At 36.9% G+C, this 17,658-nt stretch overlaps 1 protein-coding gene across 2 annotated transcripts in view; it reads left to right on the forward strand.

The window, feature by feature from the left end:
• Window positions 1-17,658, forward strand: part of SCAPER (S-phase cyclin A associated protein in the ER) — a 523,695-nt gene that overhangs the window by 250,674 nt on the left and 255,363 nt on the right. The window lies entirely within an intron of this gene.

Raw genomic sequence — 17,658 nt, forward strand, 5'->3', positions numbered from 1 at the left:
TAGTATTCCATTTTCTATCCTTTATTGATTTAGTATCTCTACTACTTTATTTTTAGTGTTTGCTTCGTTTAAAATATGTAACCTTAAACTGTCACATGAAAACTATATAATATTAAACCACTTCAGTTACAAGTTTAGAATCTTACAGTAGTATCTATCTTCTCTTGTTGTTTGTTATTGCCTTATATTTTACTTCTATATGTATATCGCACATCCCACTATAATTTTAATTTTTCTTCTAGTTATTCAGTTATCTTTACCATAATCTACAAAACCATTCCCTGTGTTTTCATTTTTTCATGTAGTTCTCTGGTTCTATCTCTTAACTTTTCTCTTCACGTGAATTACTTCCTTTAACAGTTTTTATATTGCAGGTCTACTGGCAATAGATTTTCTTATCATTTGTTTGCCTGAAAATGTTTATTTGACTTTCATTCCTGATTGATGTTGAATTATGTGATAATGGTTTTTTTCTTTCAGTACTTGACAGTTTTGTTCTAGTCTTATGCTTGGGTTCTCCCTGATTAAAAGGCAGCACACAATGCCTGAGACTAATAATTCACTATGTGTTAAGTAACTTGGATTTAAATAAAATAAAAAAAAAAAGGCAGCACATATTCTTTTTATTTTTACTTTTTTATTATTATGTTAATCACCATATATTACATCACTAGTTTTTGATGTAGTGTTGCACGATTCATTGCCTGAAGGCAGCACATATTCTAATCCTTTTTTTTACTATATACAGTATTTCTTGTTTTCATTTGGCTGTTTAGTATATTTTTCATATGATGGTTTTAAGCAATTTCATTATAATATGCCTTGATATGGTTTTCTTTGTGTTTTTACTGCTTGCTGTTCATTAAGTTTCTTGAATCTGTGAGTTTATATTTTCCCTCAAATTTAGAAAAATTTGACCACTGTTTCTTCAAAAATTTTTTTCTATGCCAGACTATTTCTTTTTCTTTTATGGGATTTGCACTTAAAATAGAGTGTTTGATGTTCCACAAGTCCTTTTTTTTTCCTCTGCATCAATTTGGATAGTTCTGTTGCCTTATATGATGTTTTCTTTTGCTGTTTGTCATCTGCTATTAAAATTGTCCACTGAATTTTTCATTTTATATGTTGCATTTTACATCTCTCTGAGTCCCTTTTGGTTCTTTATTATAGTTTCAGTTTATCTATTTCTAATTCTGATTTGTTCTTTTTTATGTTTATGGTTTCCTTTAACATATTTATGAATTTATTTGAAGTCCATCATACTTAAAATTTCTCCATCTGAAATTGTTTATTGACTGATTTTTCTCCCCAATACAAGTATGTTTCCTGTTATTTATGCCTAGTAATTTTGTTGCTACTATTTTTATTTTTATCCTTTCATTGGACAGTATGAGCTAGCTCTATGTTATTGTACGTTTGGATTTTGTTGTTTTTCTTAATAGAATGTGGAATTTTATTCTGTCATACAGGTTACATGCCTTGATTTTAAGTTTTGTGAGGTGGGTTTTGAATAACCTTTAAATTTAGAGCTAGGTTGGCCCTACTCCTAAATGTTTGGCCTTTGTAAAGTCTCCACTGAATGACTAGAGTGTTCAATAAATATTTGTAATATAGCATTTGAAACTCAAACATGTCTCAGCTTTATGCAAGCTCTGGTAATTGTTCAGCTTACAGTTCCTTGGTAGTTGGTCTTTCCTCTGCTGTGGGAAGTCTTGCCATGCTTATTCATAAATTAATATGGCCAAAGACTTAAAGAGGACCTTTGGAGATTTCTGGACCTTCGTTGCACACATCCCTTCTCTCTTTCTCTGTGCATAAATGCCAACTGTCTCCTTGGCTCACCCTTACATTCTCTGTTTTGGTTACCTCTTTCCCCTCATATATAGCTGTTTGGAAAGTGCCTTCAGGCAAAAGATGAAGTAATCATGGGACCTAATTAATTTGTTTCCTTTTGCTCAGGGATTACTGTCCTAGGCTACTAGTTGTCTATACATGAAAATCAGTAATTCTGTATGCTTTAGGAATTTTCATTGTTGTTCATAACAGAAGGGCCAGTATGATATTAGTCTGTAGTGACTGAAAACAAAATTGTCAAGCAGCATTATCAGCATTCCCCAGTTCTTTTTTGCTGTAGCACTTACCATCATCTAAAATCCTATTTATTTAATTATTATTTACACTTTGTTTTTCTCTCATTAGAATATAAACTTCATGAGGATTTTTGTCTCTGTTGCTGGCACCCAGTATGTTTTCAACAAACATTTGTTACAAAGAATTAGATGAGATTGGATTGTGGGATTGTGTTCATATCACTAGGATTTCTTTGGCATTTTAAAAATGGATAAAAGAACTATGAGTATTGCTTCCATAAATATCAGAGTTCAGTCTTGAGGCAGGATGGTCTGTTCCAGGTTTCATGGTAGAGTTAGTGAAGGTAAGGTTGTAGAAGCCGGATTCAAGATGATATAAAACTGGATATCTGGTTTTCCTTCAGCCAGTTAGATGAGGGACACTGTCTAATGGCAAAGCCAGAATTAGCAGGTGGTTTATATTGTGGGTATGTGTTCTAAAACTAATTAGTAGGGTTCTATATGACTTATTCATGGATGAAGAACTGTGAGAGTGCATGTGTTTCCTTAAAGTTTTTACATTCAGGCAGATTTTCTTCTGAAAGAGGAGTCCATACGAACAGTCAGAACTTTACTGCTGAAATGTAAGTGGAAAGGATCCATCATTTGGCACAGAGGACCAAGAAAGGCAAGATAGGCAGTAAAGCTCTAATCACTAGACTGAGTTTTAGGACAGAAGCATGATGACATTAAGCAAGAAACTAGATTTGTGGAACAGATTGTCATTGATCTGGAGTTTGAATGGAGGTAGGAATGGAGTAACGTAGAGAGCTGCTACTTAGAGCAACATTTGGATTCATAGGTTTTTCACTGTATATGGCCAGACCTGTGTCTGCAGTGTTGGCAGCTTGCATATCACCTTCAATGTCCACTGGTAATCGTTAGGCTAACAGAATCCTTATCTCTGAGAATAATTGACTTTCAAGAAGATGTTCTGAAATGATGCAAGGAGAGAATGAGGAGTGTGTGTCTATGTATATCTATATATATCTATAGATACAGGTATGTATACATATAAATGAATATATGAGAAAAGAAAGTGAATAGCTATCTGTCCACGTATATGTTTATGTTTCGGTGTAAATTCAGATATAGATGCACAGACAGACATACACAGAGTTTATCTTGAATCTGTGTTTGTTTGAGAATCGAATAGGGTTAAGCCTTGGCTGACAGTTGACCAGTGAACCTACATGGCCATGGAGACCTAAGTTGAGCAGAGTAGAGGCAGAAGAAAGACATAAGGGCTAACAACTATTACAGGATTCTGATTTAGAACTTTAAGGTGAAACCTAATATTAAATTTAATTTTTTTTAAAGATTTTATTTATTTATTTGAGACAGAGAGAATGAGAGAGACAGAGAGCACATGAGAGGGGGGAGGGTCAGAGGGAGAAGCAGGCTCCCCGCCAAGCAGGGAGCCCGATGCGGGACTCGATCCAGGGACTCCAGGATCATGACCTGAGCCGAAGGCAGTCGCTTAACCAACTGAGCCACGCAGGCGCCCCTAAATTTAATTTTAAAACTGTTTTTTACACTCATTTTGCATCCTTTATATGTGTCTTAAGGAATCCATTCAACCCATTATTCAAATATTTGCATTATCTTAAAAAAAAGTGAATAGAACATAAATATAAAGTATTAATAGAGGTAAATAACATATAAATAACTCTTACATGAGACAACGTGTCCAAAGTAGCAGAAGAAAGGTACAAATAAGTATTTAGGTGAATTCTAGGGAAATAAACTTCGTTATGACTGGGTAGTCAGGGAAGGCTACTTACAGTAACGATGGTGATTATAAAAAGAAATATGTATAAACAAAAAGTGGCTCGTATTCGGGGGAAATCGGAGGGGTAGACTAACCATGAGAGACGATGGACTCTGAAAAACAAACAGGGTTCTAGAGGGGAGGGGGGTGGGAGGATGGGTTAGCCTGGTGGTGGTGGGTATTGAGGAGGGCACATTCTGCATGGAGCACTGGGTGTTATGCACAAACAATGAATCATGGAACACTTCATCTAAAACTAATGATGTAATGTATGGGGATTAAAAAAAAAAGTGGCTCGTATTTATTAAGTTCTTTATGCCCTAGATATTGTCTTAGACTAGGAGTACGCATTTTAAGCAATATTAAAATAGTCTGAATGTTCATTGTGTTGGTAGTCATAAGAGGAAAAATTTGATTAACAGTTTAAATAGCCAATAATAAGTAGATGATCAAGTAAAGTATGGTACATCAGACTTTTTTTTTCCATTGAATATTCTTTCCTGGTTTTTCAATGAATAGTTGACCATATAGTTGTGAGTTCATTTCTGGATTTTCTATTCTGTTCCATTGATCTGTGTGTCTGTTTTTGTGCCAGTACCATACTGTCTTGATCACTGCAGCTTTGTAATATTACTTAAAGTTCAGAATTGTGATGAATCTAGCTTTGCTTTTCCTTTTCAAGATTACTTTGACTTTTTGGGGTCTTTTGTTGTTACATGCAAATTTTAAGATTGTTTGTTCTAGCTCTTTGAAAAATGCTGATAGTATTTTGATAGGGATTGAATTAAATGTATAGATTGCTTTGGGTAGTATAGACATTTTAATATTTGTTCTTCCAATCATGAGCATGGAATGTTTTTCCATTTCTTTGTGTCATCTTCAATTTCTTTCATAAGTGTTCTGTAGTTTTCAGAGTACAGATCTTTTACCTCTTTGGTTAGGTTTATTCCTAGGTGTCTTACGGTTTTTGGTGCAATTGTAAATGTGATTGATTCCTTGATTTCTTTTCTGCTGCTTTATTATTCATGTATAGAAATGCAACAGATTTCTGTACATTGGTTTTATATCCTGCAACTTTACTGAATTTGTGTATTAGTTCTAGCAGTTTTTTTGTGGTCTTTTGGATTTTCTATCTAGAGTATCATGTCATCTGCACATAGTGAAAGTTTGACATCATCCCTGCTGATTTGGATGCCTTTTATTTCTTTCTTTTTGTCATATTATTGCTAAGGCTAGAACTTCCAGTACTGTGTTAAGTAACAGTGGTAAGAGGGGACATCCCTGTCATGTTCCTGACATTAGAAGAGAAGTTCTCTGTTTTTCCCTGTTGAGGATGATAGTTTCGTATATGGCCTTTATTATGTTGAGATATATCCCCTCTACCCTTTTGAGGGCCTTTATCATGAATGCATGTTGTCATCCCAAAGATTTTTGACCATTGTGTTTTCAATTTCATTTGTTTTCGTGTAATTTTTAATTTCTTCTTTGATTTCTTCAATGACCCATTCATTGTTTAGTAGCATATTTTTTAACCTCCATTTATTTGTGCTCTTTACAGATTTTTTTCTTGTGGTTGATTTCTAGTTTGATAGGGTTGTGGATGGAAAAGATGAATGTTATGATCTAAATCTTTTTGTATTTGTTGAGACTTGTTTTATGTCTTAATACATAATCTGTTCTGGATAATGTTCCACGTGCACTTGAAAAGAATGTGTATTCTTCTGTTTTAGGATGGGATGTTCTGAATGTATCCGTTAAATCCATTTGGTCCAGTGTGTCATTCAAAGCCACTGTTTCCTTGTTGATTTTCTATTTAGATGATCTGTCAATTGATGTAAGTGGGGTTTTAAAGTTCCCTACTCTCATTGTATTACTACTATCAATTACTTTCTTCATGTTTGTTATTAAGTTTTATGTATTTGGGTGCTCCCATATTGGGTGAATAAATATTTAAAATTGTATCTTCTTTTCTTTTAAACTTTATTTATTTAAGTAATATCTACAACCAATGTGGAGCTTGAAATCATACCCTGAGATCAAGAGTGGCATACTCTTGGGGCGCCTGGGTGGCTCAGTCGTTGGGCGTCTGCCTTCAGCTCGGGTCATGATCCCAGGGTCCTGGGATAGAGCCCCACATCGGGCTCCCTGCTCTGCGGGAGGCCTGCTTCTCCCTCTCCCACTCCCCCTGCTTGTGTTCCCTCTCTCGCTGTGTCTCTCTCTGTCAAATAAATAAAATCTTAAAAAAAAAAAAAAAAGAGTGGCATACTCTTCTGACTGAGTCATCCAGGCACCCCATAAAATTGTTATCTTCTTATTGGATTGTCACCTTCATTATTTTATAGTGTCCTTCTTTGTCTCTTGTTATAGTCTTTTTTTAAAGTCTGTTTTGTCTGGTATAAGTATTGCTACCCTGGCTTTCTTTTGACATCCATGTGCATGATAAATGTTTCTCCATCTCCTCACATTTAATCTCCGGGTATCTTTAGGTTGAAATGAGTAGGCAGCATATAAATGGGTCTTGTTTTTGTATTTACTCTGTCATCTTATGTTTTCTGATTAGGGCATTTACTCATTTACATTCAAATGAATTATGAACAGATATATATTTCTTTATTTTCTGTATATTCTTTTTTTACTTGTTTTGTTTTTGTAGTTTTTCTCTAATCTTTCATGGTTTGCTGGCTTTTTTACTGATATACTTGGATTTCTTTCTCTTAATTCTGGGCATATTGATTTCAGTTTTTGATTTGTGTTTACCATTTTGTTTGTATATAGCATATACTGTATATAGCAGTCACTTTATTAAGCTGATGGTCCCTTAAACTTGAACCCATTTTTTCTCCTGTCCCCCCCCCCATGTTTTAGGTATATGGTGTCATATTTTACACATTTGTATTTTGTGAATCCCTTGACTGGTATTTACAGATACATTTATTTTTACTGCTTTTTTCCCCACTTTTCATACTTTTATCTACAGTCTTTCCTTTCCACTTAAAATGTCCCCTTTAACATTTCTTCTGGCCTGGTTCAGTGATCATGAACTCCTTTAGTTTTTTTTTTTTTTTATCTAAGATACTATCTCTCCTTCTATTCTGAACAATAGTCTTGCTGGATAGAGTTTTCTTGGCTGCAGATTTTTCCCTTTCAGCACTCTGAATATATCATGTTACCCACTTGTGGGCTGCAAAGTTTCTGTTGATAAATCTGCTGATAGCTTTATGGGGTTTCCCTTGTATGTAACTGTCTTCTCTTGCTGCTTTTAAAATGTTTCCTTTATCACTACTTCTTGCCATTTTAATTACTATGTGTCTTGGTGTGAGCCTCCTTCAGTTGATTTTGTTGGGAAATCTCTGTGCCTCCTGGATCTGGATAACGTGTTTCCTTCCCCCAATTTAGGGAAGTTTTCAGCTATTATTTCTTCATATAAATTGGCTATCCCCAGGGTGCCTGGGTGGCTCAATCATTAAGCATCTGCCTTCAGCTCAGGTCATGATCCCAGGGCCCTGGGATCGAGCCCCATGTCAGGCTCCCTGCTCAGCAGGAAGCCTGCTTCTCCCTCTCCCACTCCCCCTGCTTGTGTTCCTCTCTTGCTGTCTCTCTCTCTCTCTCTGTCAAATAAATAAAATCTTTTAAAAAAATTAATTTGGTATCCCCTTTTCTCTCTCTTATTCTGAGACTCCTATAATACAAATATTATTATGCTTGATGGAGTCACTGAGTTCCCTAAGTCTATTCTCATTTTGGATAATTTTTTTTTTCTCTCACCTGTCAGCTTGATTATTTGCCATTCCTCAGTCTCCCAGGTCGCTAATTCATTCCTCTGTTTCCTCTATCCTGCTATTTATTCTATCTAGTGTATTTTTAATTTCTTTCGTTGTGTTGTTCATCTCTGATTGGCTCTTTTTCATCTCTTTGTTAGAGTCTCACTGATGTCCTCCACTCTTTTCTCAAGTCCAGTGAGTATCTTTATGATCATTACTTTAAATTGTCTATCAGGCGTATTACTTATATCCATTTTTCTTAGGTCTCTAGTTGTGGTTTTGTCCTCTTCTTTCATTTGGAACCTATTCCTCTGTCTCTTCACTTTGTCTAACTCTCTGCCTGTTTTTCTGTGTGAGGAAAGTCAGCCATGTCTCCTGCTCTTGAAAGTAGTGGCCATGAGAGACTCTAGACTCCGGGAACCAAACTGAGGGTTACAGAAGGGAGGGGGATGAGGTAACAGGGTGATGGGTATTAAGGAGGGCACATATGATGATGAGCACTGAGTGTGATATGCAACTAATGAATCGTTGAACACTACATCAAAAACTAATGATGTACTATATGCTGGCTAATTAAACATAATAATAAAATAAAATAAATTTAAAAAACAAAAAAATAATTATAGACTTCTGAAAAAAAATTCTTGAAAAAATAAATAAAATGGGGATAAATAACACCTATATCCCAGGGCTGCTGTGAGAATTAAATATGATTATGAGAAAAAAACCCACAATGACCCGTATTTAGAATATAGTATGTATTCAGTAAATGGTAGATTTATTTTTCCTGATTTTGTATTCAGATATCTGATTCAGTGCCTGATTTTTAGATACCTTAAATATAATCAAATATTAACATTGGAAGAAAGGGGTTTTTTTATGTTTAAAAATGTTTTGACCATTCTTGACATTTGCTTTTTTCATTTTCTTTATGATGGTTTTTGAATTTGAAAATATTCTTTTTTGGTGAAGTATGTTAATTTCAGCTATAATGTTTATTGGATATTATTTTTAGGAAGCTTAAATGTTAAAAGTATATTCACCTGGAAAGATATTCATGATTTCACTGTTTTATATTTATCATTATAATTTATTTGGTGTGTGGAGAGAAGTAGGGCTTTTCATTCTTTTTTTCTCCTCCAGTTGTTAACTGTTTTAGAATCTACCAAAGTGAGTGATGCCTCCCCTTTTAGTATTAATTTTTTTTGGAGTTATTAGGTTCAGATGTACATTTCATGACAACCAAATTATGGTCAAGTGATTTTACCATCTCCTTCTTCCCTATAAAATTCAAAGCTGGATATAAATAAATGTTACCCATCTTCAACAAAGCAGGAGAAAATATGCAATGGAAAAAAAGACAGTCTCTTCAATAAATGGTGCCGGGAAAATTGAACAGCTATATACAGAAGAATGAAACTCGACCATTCTCTAACCCCATACACAAAGATAAACTCAAAATGGATGAAAGACCTCAATGTGAGACAGGAATCTATCAAAATCTTAGAGGAGAACATAGGCAGTAACTACCTCTTCAACATTGGCCACAGCAACTTCTTTCAAGATACATCTCCAAAGGCTAGTGAAACAAAAGCAAAAATGAACTTTGGGGACTTCATCAAGATAAAAAGCTTCTGCACAGCAAAGGAAACAGTCAACAAAACAAAGAGGCAACCCACAGAATGGGAGAATATATTTGCAAATGACACTATAGACAAAGCACTGATTTCCAAGATCTATAAAGAACTTTTCAAACTCAACACCCAAAAAACAAATAAGTCAAAAAATGGGCAGAAGACATGAACAGACACTTCTCCAAAGAAAACATACAAATGGCTAACAGACACATGAAAAAATATTCATCATCATTAGCCATCAGGGAAATTCAAATCAAAACCACATTGAGATACCACCTTACACCAGTTAGAATGGCAAAAATTGACAAGGCAAGAAACAACAAATGCTGGAGAGATTGTGGAGAAAGGGAAACCCTCTTACACTGTTGGTGGGAATGCAAGTTGGTGCAGCCACTTTGGAAAACGGTGTGGAGGTTCCTCAAAAAATTAAAAATAGAGCTACCCTATGACCCAGCAATTACACTCCTGGGTATTTACCCCAAAGACACAGATGTAGTGAAAAGAAGGGCCATATGCACCCAATGTTCATAGCAGCCATGTCCACAATAGCCAAACTGTGGAAAGAGCCGAGATGCCCTTCAACAGATGAATGGATAAAGAAGATGTGGTCCATATATACAATGGAATATTACTCAGCCATCAGAAAGGATGAATACCCAACTTTTACATTAACATGGATGGGACTGGAGGAGATTATGCTAAGTGAAATAAGTCAAGCAGAGAAAGTCAATTGTCATATGGTTTCACTTATTTGTGGAACATAAGGAATAGCATGGAGGACGTTAGGAAAAGGAAGGGGGGATTCGGAGGGGGAGATAAACCATGAGAGACTATAGACTCTGAGAAACAAACTGAGGGTTTTAGTGGGGAGGGGGTGGGGGGATGGGTTAGCCCGGTGATGGTATTAAGGAGGGCACGTACTGCATGGAGCACTGGGTATTATATGAAAACAATGAATCGTGGATCAGTACAGCAAAAACTAATGATGTCCTGTATGTTGACTAATATAATAAAATAAAATTAAAAAAATAATAATAAAAAAGAAAGGAAAAGAAAAGAAAAAGTGGCCAGGGTGCACACTTTTAAAAAGGGGGCTCTGGTCCTCTTCCACAGGGGATGCACAGCCTCTATGGAAACCAGGGCTGGCTGGGGTTGCTCTGCAAAGCACACCAACTGGGAGTACAGTTTTAACAAGTTGGGTGTGTCCTCCTGGGAGGTGACCAGCCCTTGAAGCTGGGACTAGAGCCCCACAAAATGCACAGGTTGGAAGATGGTATGTTGGTGAGGTTTGTGCAGGTCTTCTGAGGGAGGGTGTCCATAACTCTGGGGACCGAGGCAAGTGTGACTGGAAAGGGCAGATCCGTAGAAGCACAGAGGGCATGGGGCTTAGTGTAAGCAAGTTACATCACAAGTGTTAGGACTCTGCTGGCTCCAGTAGGTTGCCTTGTGTTTCTGCTGGGGAGAAGGGGAGGAAAATGAGCCTGAAATCGCCTTTGTTTCTGAAGGCATCTCTCTGCCATCCCTGCCTCTTCAGGATGCCAACACCTCTGAGATAAGTAAATTACTCTCCCTTCCATATGCTGCAGATGTTTTTTAAAGTCCTGCTTCTATGCTGGATATCCACAGGATGTTTATTGTCCTGTCTCTTTAAGGGCAGGAACTCCACTTTCTAATGCTCTCTGGGCTCTCCCAGAGCCAAGACCACTGATATTTAAAATTTTAGGCTTTAAGTCCCACTGGTTGTGAGAACTCAAGAAATTCAGCCCCTCTTGCTTTCAAAGCCAAATACTATATGGATTCATTTTCCCCATGCAAGCTTCCCAGTGTGATAATCTGTTTCTTTTACTTATTCAGCCCTGACCAAGGCTATACTGGGAGGGGGTAACAGGGTGATGGGTATTAAGGAGGGTACATGTTGTGAGGTGCACTGGGTGTTATATATAACTAATGAATCATTGAACACTACATCAAAAACTAATGATGTGTACTGTACAGTGGCTAACTGAACATAATAAAAAAAAAGGAAAATAGTTTCTTAGTTCCTGAAACGTTAAACATAGAATTACCATGTGACTTAGTAATTCCACTCATAGTTCTATATGCAAGAGAACTGAAAATACATGGTGAAATAAAACTTGTACATGTATGTTCATAGCAGCATTAGTGAAAAGAGCCAAAAAGTGGAAACAACCCAAATGTTCATCATCTGTTGAATGGTTAAGTAAAATATGTATACCCATACAATGAAATAGTATTTAGGAATAAAAGGAAATGACGTACTGACACATGCTACAATGTAGATGAACTTTGAAAACATTATGCTAATTGAAAGAAGCCAGTCAAAAAAGGCTATGTATCATATGATTCCATTTATATGAAATTTCCAGGATAGGAAAATTCATAGACACAGAATGATTAGTGGTGTTTAGGGTTGGGAGCAGGAGGGAAGCACTGGGAATTGATTGCTAATATTTACTGCATTTTATTTAGGGAGTATGAAAATGTTTAAAGTTAGAGTGTGATGACTGCACAACCTTGTGAATGTATTAAAAACATTGAATTGTACATTTAGATGGGTCAATTATATGGTATTTGAATTAAATGTCAGAAAAGTTTGTTCAAAAATAAAATGGCAGAAATAATGCTAAATACATGATAAAATACTGATAAAAATATTGATAAAAAATAAGGACTCTTGAATTAAAAAAAAAAATTCTTGAATTATGTGAGTGAAAAATGGCTCAGTAGGGAACTCCAAAAGTTCATACCCCTGTAAAAACAGTGATTAAACTGGCAAAAACAGATTCAACTTTTTGGAATGCTGGGAATTAATCAAAAGCTTACTGCTACTCAGGGAAGGCACAGTGAAGACAAATCAGAATGTCATTAAGAGTGTTTCATGGCATTTTAATTTACCTTGATTCCATCTTGCACTCCTCAGCTCAGCAGCATCTTTGAAGACAACCACCTGCATCCCTGATACAGGTACCTAATACTGGAGGGTGCAAATCTGACCTTACATTCAAGGTTGTATAGTTGTTTTGACCTGTTTGATGGTTCTCTGAAGGATATTGCCTTTCTTTCATCTAACTCAGAATTCTCCCAGAGCTGGGGAGGCTACCTAGGGGCAATTGTCAAAAACAATTTAAAGGCAAATATATTAGTCATTATAGTCGAGCAGGAAAAACAGAGCAAACGATAGACTAATCAAAAAGCTTGTAGGGGATGGGTGGGGGAGGCTGAGGATTGAAATGCTTTGAGTAATAAGGGCTTTGAAGAGCTCCCACATAACTCTGAAAAATCTAGAAGGCCACATGCATACCAAGGGCTGGATGCACATTCAGAAAAGACCTGAGAAGTACCTGAGGTCCTGTCTCTGGCTGACCATGAGGCTTCTATGCAGTAGGAAATGAAGACTAAGGAAGAGTTGTAAACTGCCAGAGTTTTGTCAGTTTGCCTCAACCACACACACAGCTGATTTACAAATATTAGATTGACTTTTTTTTTTTTTTTGTCATTCCAGGTGTTTAAGGAAATCACTTGTATCACTAGTTGATCCCTAAACTAATTGAACAGAGACTTCAGTGGCCATAATGACAAAGAATACAAACTTCAGAAAATCAGTTCAGAAAGGTTACTAAACAAATATATAAAACTACATCAAGCAGGAAAAACACCCCCTGTCAAAGGAGGAGAATTTGATTTTCAGCCTTGCCACACTATAATATTTAAGATGTCTAGTTTTTGTTTGACAAAAAGTTACAAGGCGTTCAAACAAAAAGAAAGTTAGCTTATACACAGGAAAAAAAATTAATAGAAAGTGTCCAGGGGAAACCCAGACGTTGGCCTTACTAGACAAAGACTTTAAATTAAAATGTTAAAATATGCCCAGAGAACTAAAGGACCCATGAGAACAATATCTAACCAACTGGGGAATAGTAATGATGATATTATATTAAATTTATATTTATATTTTAGTACATATAATTAAAATTATAAAAAAGTGAATAGAAATTTTGTCATTGAAAAAACAGTGACTGAAATGAAAAATTCACTTGAAGAATTGAACAGCTAATTTGGGCAAGTAGAAATAAGAATTAGTGAACTTGAAGTCATGTCAGTTGAGATTATCTCCATGGAACAGAAGGGGAAAAGAATGAAAAAATGAACAGAGTTTGAAAGATGCATGGACCAACATATACAGAAAGGAAGTCTCGGAGAGTAGAGAGAAAAAAGGGCAGAACGAATATTTGAGGAAATTATGGGTGGAAATTTTCCAAATTTAGTTATGCTAGAGGAAATGAGAAGGGAATGAAAATGGTACCCTGGAAAATATCTGACACAAAACAAAGCAGTAATAAGGAAAAATTGAAGGAAAAAAGATGTATAGGAAATAGCAAAATGACAAAAGAAAATCAGTCTTCATCAGTTATTGTCCACCATAGTAGCTTTATTCATAATAACCCTAATCTGGAAAGAAGTAAACTGCCCAACTGTTGTATGAATAAATTGTGATGTCCACCTAATAGGACACTACACACAGTAAAAAGGAATTAATTAGTAATACATTCACCACTATGAAAGAATCTCAAGAGATTTATGCTAAATGAATCCAGAAACAGTAGAGTATGTATGATTGTGGTAATTTGATATTCAGAAAGCTCTAGTGCTAAAAAGCAGGTGAATAGTTGCTACTAGCAAAGGAGGAGAGAGTGACTCCAGAGAGTTATGAAAACATTTTGTGGGGTGGTAGAAATGTTCTACATTATGATTGTGCTTTCAGTTATATTGGTAGACACTATTGTGAAAACTCATTAATTATACACTTTAAATTGTTTTATTGTACGTGAATTATGCCTCAAAATAAGGGTAGCTCAAAAAATGAAAAAAAAGAAAAGAACAAAAAAAATTAACACTTTGGAATCAAGGGCTTGGGGGTGTAGAGAACATTTGTTTTGTTTTAATTTTATTATGTTAATGAATCAAGAACATTGTTTTAAGTAAGAGTTTTTTAGGAGTAAATAAAAATGGCCTAAACAACTCAAAGATCTAGAACAATATTCACATCAACATCCATGGGAAATACGATAGATGTTATTTATTTATTTTTATTTAACAAATACACATGAGGGGCGCCTAGGTGGCTCAGTCGTTAAGTGTCTGCCTTCAGCCCAGGTCATGATCCCAGGGTCCTGGGATTGAGCCCCGCATCGGGCTTCCTGCTCAGCAGGGAGCCTGCTTCTCCCTCTCTTCTCTGTGTCTCTCTCTGTCAAAAAAATAAATAAAATCTTTAAAAAAAAAACAAAAAACGAATACACCTGAGACACTTACAATATACTATATCTTTAAAAAAGATAAAAACAGATGAAATAGAGGTTAATAAGATCTAATTATTTGAGAATATTGGTAAACTGTGAAAAGCTAACAAAGGTTAGCCAGTGAAAAGGCTAACAAAAAATAAAATGGAGTAAACAAATAACCCACATTAAGAGTATACCCAAGATGACATGGGGATTAAAAATGAGGGAATGCGGTATACAACACTAATAAAATTTAAAATCTTAATAAAGTAGGTCATTATCCATAAAACAAGTCATCAGAATTTAATTGTAAGAGTATCTGAAAGGACTTGTTTTCTGCTTTATCTCTCACTATTCCCATGTTTTAATCTTTTGCTCCAGCAAAATGGATCTGTACACTATTCCCTAAGCATAAGTAATGTTTTCCCATGTGTTCAGCATTGTTTGCTTACTTTTCTCTGCTGTTAATGCCATTTCCTCATTTTTTTGTGTATTCAGATGCTCCCTATCTTTCAAGCAAGTACACATTCCATTTCCTTCAGGAAGCTTACCTTTAGCATCCTAGCTGGAAATGAGCACTTGTGGCAATACTCATCTTTCACTTACTCTGCTTCGTAGACTTGGGTGTCTTTTCATAGTGTTGTATCTTCCTCTTCCTTATGGAGAATAAATTCCTTGAATATTCCTACTATGTTTTTACCTCATCCTTGCTATGTATGTATCTCCTAGTTTATAGAGAGTAGGAACTCTGGAAATAAATATTTGATTGCTGAAAATTTGATCAAGACAAGATTCATATTAGGAAAAAGTGATTAACCACCATTTCAGGTAAAGTTAGAATTTTTTGGATAATTTTTTAGTTATATGTGCATGAATGACAGAATGGATTTGATCCTTCCCACTTTAAGCCTTAGATAAATGTATTTTTTGATATAATAGGCCTCTTCTTAAGCCTTACTTCTTTGTGAACTGGGGATCATACCATATCAAGTTTTTAGGACCGTGTATGAGACAATGGATGTTTAGCTCCTGGAAAAATACTTGGAATATATTCAACCTTCCATAACTGTTGCCCTTTCTCCCTTTCATACAAGTTCACAATTTTTTTTTATTAACATATAATGTATTATTTGTTTCAGGAGTACAGGTCTGTGATTTATCAGTCTTAGACAATTCACAGTGCTCACCATAGCACATACCCTCCCCAGTGTCCATCACCCAACCACCCTATCCCTCCCACCCCCTTCCACTCCAGCAACCTGTTTGTTTCCTGAGATTAAGAGTCTCTTATTGTTTGTCTCCCTCTCTGGTTTCGTCTTGTTTCATTTTTCCCTCCCTTCTCCTATGATCTTCTGTCTTGTTTCTCAAATTCCTCATATCAGTGAGATCATATGATAATTGTCTTTCTCTGATTGACTTATTTCGCTTAGCATAATACCCTGTACTTCCGTCCACATTGTTGCAAATGGCAAGATTTCATTTTTTTGATGGCTGCATAATATTCCATTATATATATATACACACCACATCTTCTTTATCCATTCATCTGTCAGTGGACATCTGGGCTCTTTGAGCCAGAGTTTGGCTATAGTGGATATTGCTGCTATAAACATTGGGGTGCAGGTGCCCCTTCGGATCACTACATTTGTATCTTTGGGGTAAATACCCAATAGTGCAATTGCTGGGTCCTAGGGTAGCCATGAATTCTATGTGCTATGTTCCCCTAGTGCTGGAGTTCTGCCGTTCTCATTGATCGGTAAACTTGGTCTTGGCTGGCTGTTCTTGCTGATCTTCTGGGGGAGGGGCCTGTTGCCGTGGTTTCCAAATGTCTTTGCCAGAGGTGGAATTGCACCGCCCTTGCGGGACGGGCTAAGTCTCTGCGCGGGTTTGCTCTCCGGAGCTTTTGTTCCCTGCAAACTTTCTGTTCGGCTTTGGAGGCCGAGAATGAAAATGGCGGCCTCCCAATCTCTGCCCCAGAGGAGCCGGAAACTCAGCCCCGCTCCTCAGTGAGCCGCCAGAGAAAAGCCGTCAGTCACTCCTGTCTCCCTGGTCTCCGGCCACACTCCATGCTCACCCGGCCTGTGACCAAGCGTTTCTATCTCTGGCACGTGACTCGTGTGGAGTCTCTAAACCCAGCAGATCCCTAGCACTCCTAGCAATCCCTTAATATTGACTTAATTTGTAAATTTCTCTTTTTGAAAGAAAAAGAGGAAAATACTAATTTAAATTTTATCTGCTCACCCAAAGGGTCCTAGTCTCCAGCGCCACTCCTCCTAGGGGAGGAAGGGGTGTCTCCCCAGATCTGCCGCTTGTTGGGTCCCTGCTGGAAGAGCAATGGCCCGACTGTGCCGCGGATCACAGGTTTATGGCAACCCCGAGCTGGGAGCCCACTCCTCGGCTGTGTCTCTGCAGCCGGCTTCCCCACTGCGAAACCTGGGAGCTCTGTTGCACTCAGGCACCCCCGGTCTTTCTGTGACCCCGAGGGTCCTGAGACCACACTGTCCCAGCGATGGTTCCACACCCCCAGCTTAGCCACTGGAGCGACGTCCCTCAGCGGAGCAGACTTCTAAAAGTTCCGATTTTGTGCTCTGCTGCTCTATCACTTGGCTGGAAGTGGCCGCCGGAGGCCCCCTCCCCTGCCATCTGTCCTCTCCAATATCGCCTGGATTCACTTCTCCACACATCCTACCTTCCAGAAAGTGGTCGCTTTTCTGTTCAGAGAGTTGCTGCTATTCTTTTCTTTGATATCCTGTTGAGTTCGCAGGTGTTCAGAATGGTTTGATCCCTATCTAGCTGAATTCCTGGGACCAGACGAAATTTAGGTCTCCTACTCCTCTGCCATCTTAACTAAGGCCCAAGTTCACAATTATTTTCCACTGTAAGTGGTTATTCCCCATTTTCATATGCCTTAATATTTTGGCTGATAGCAATGAGCATGTATAGGTCACAACAATATATAATTTAACTCTAATTTATTCTTTTGCTCCCATGTTTAACCTGTGCTAGTTCACTTTTTCCTTATTAGAGCTGTTGCAATTTGCATCTTTCATGATTTTTTAT

The sequence above is a fragment of the Neomonachus schauinslandi genome, chromosome 9, assembly GCF_002201575.2.
Source record: "Neomonachus schauinslandi chromosome 9, ASM220157v2, whole genome shotgun sequence".
Lineage (NCBI taxonomy): Eukaryota > Metazoa > Chordata > Mammalia > Carnivora > Phocidae > Neomonachus > Neomonachus schauinslandi.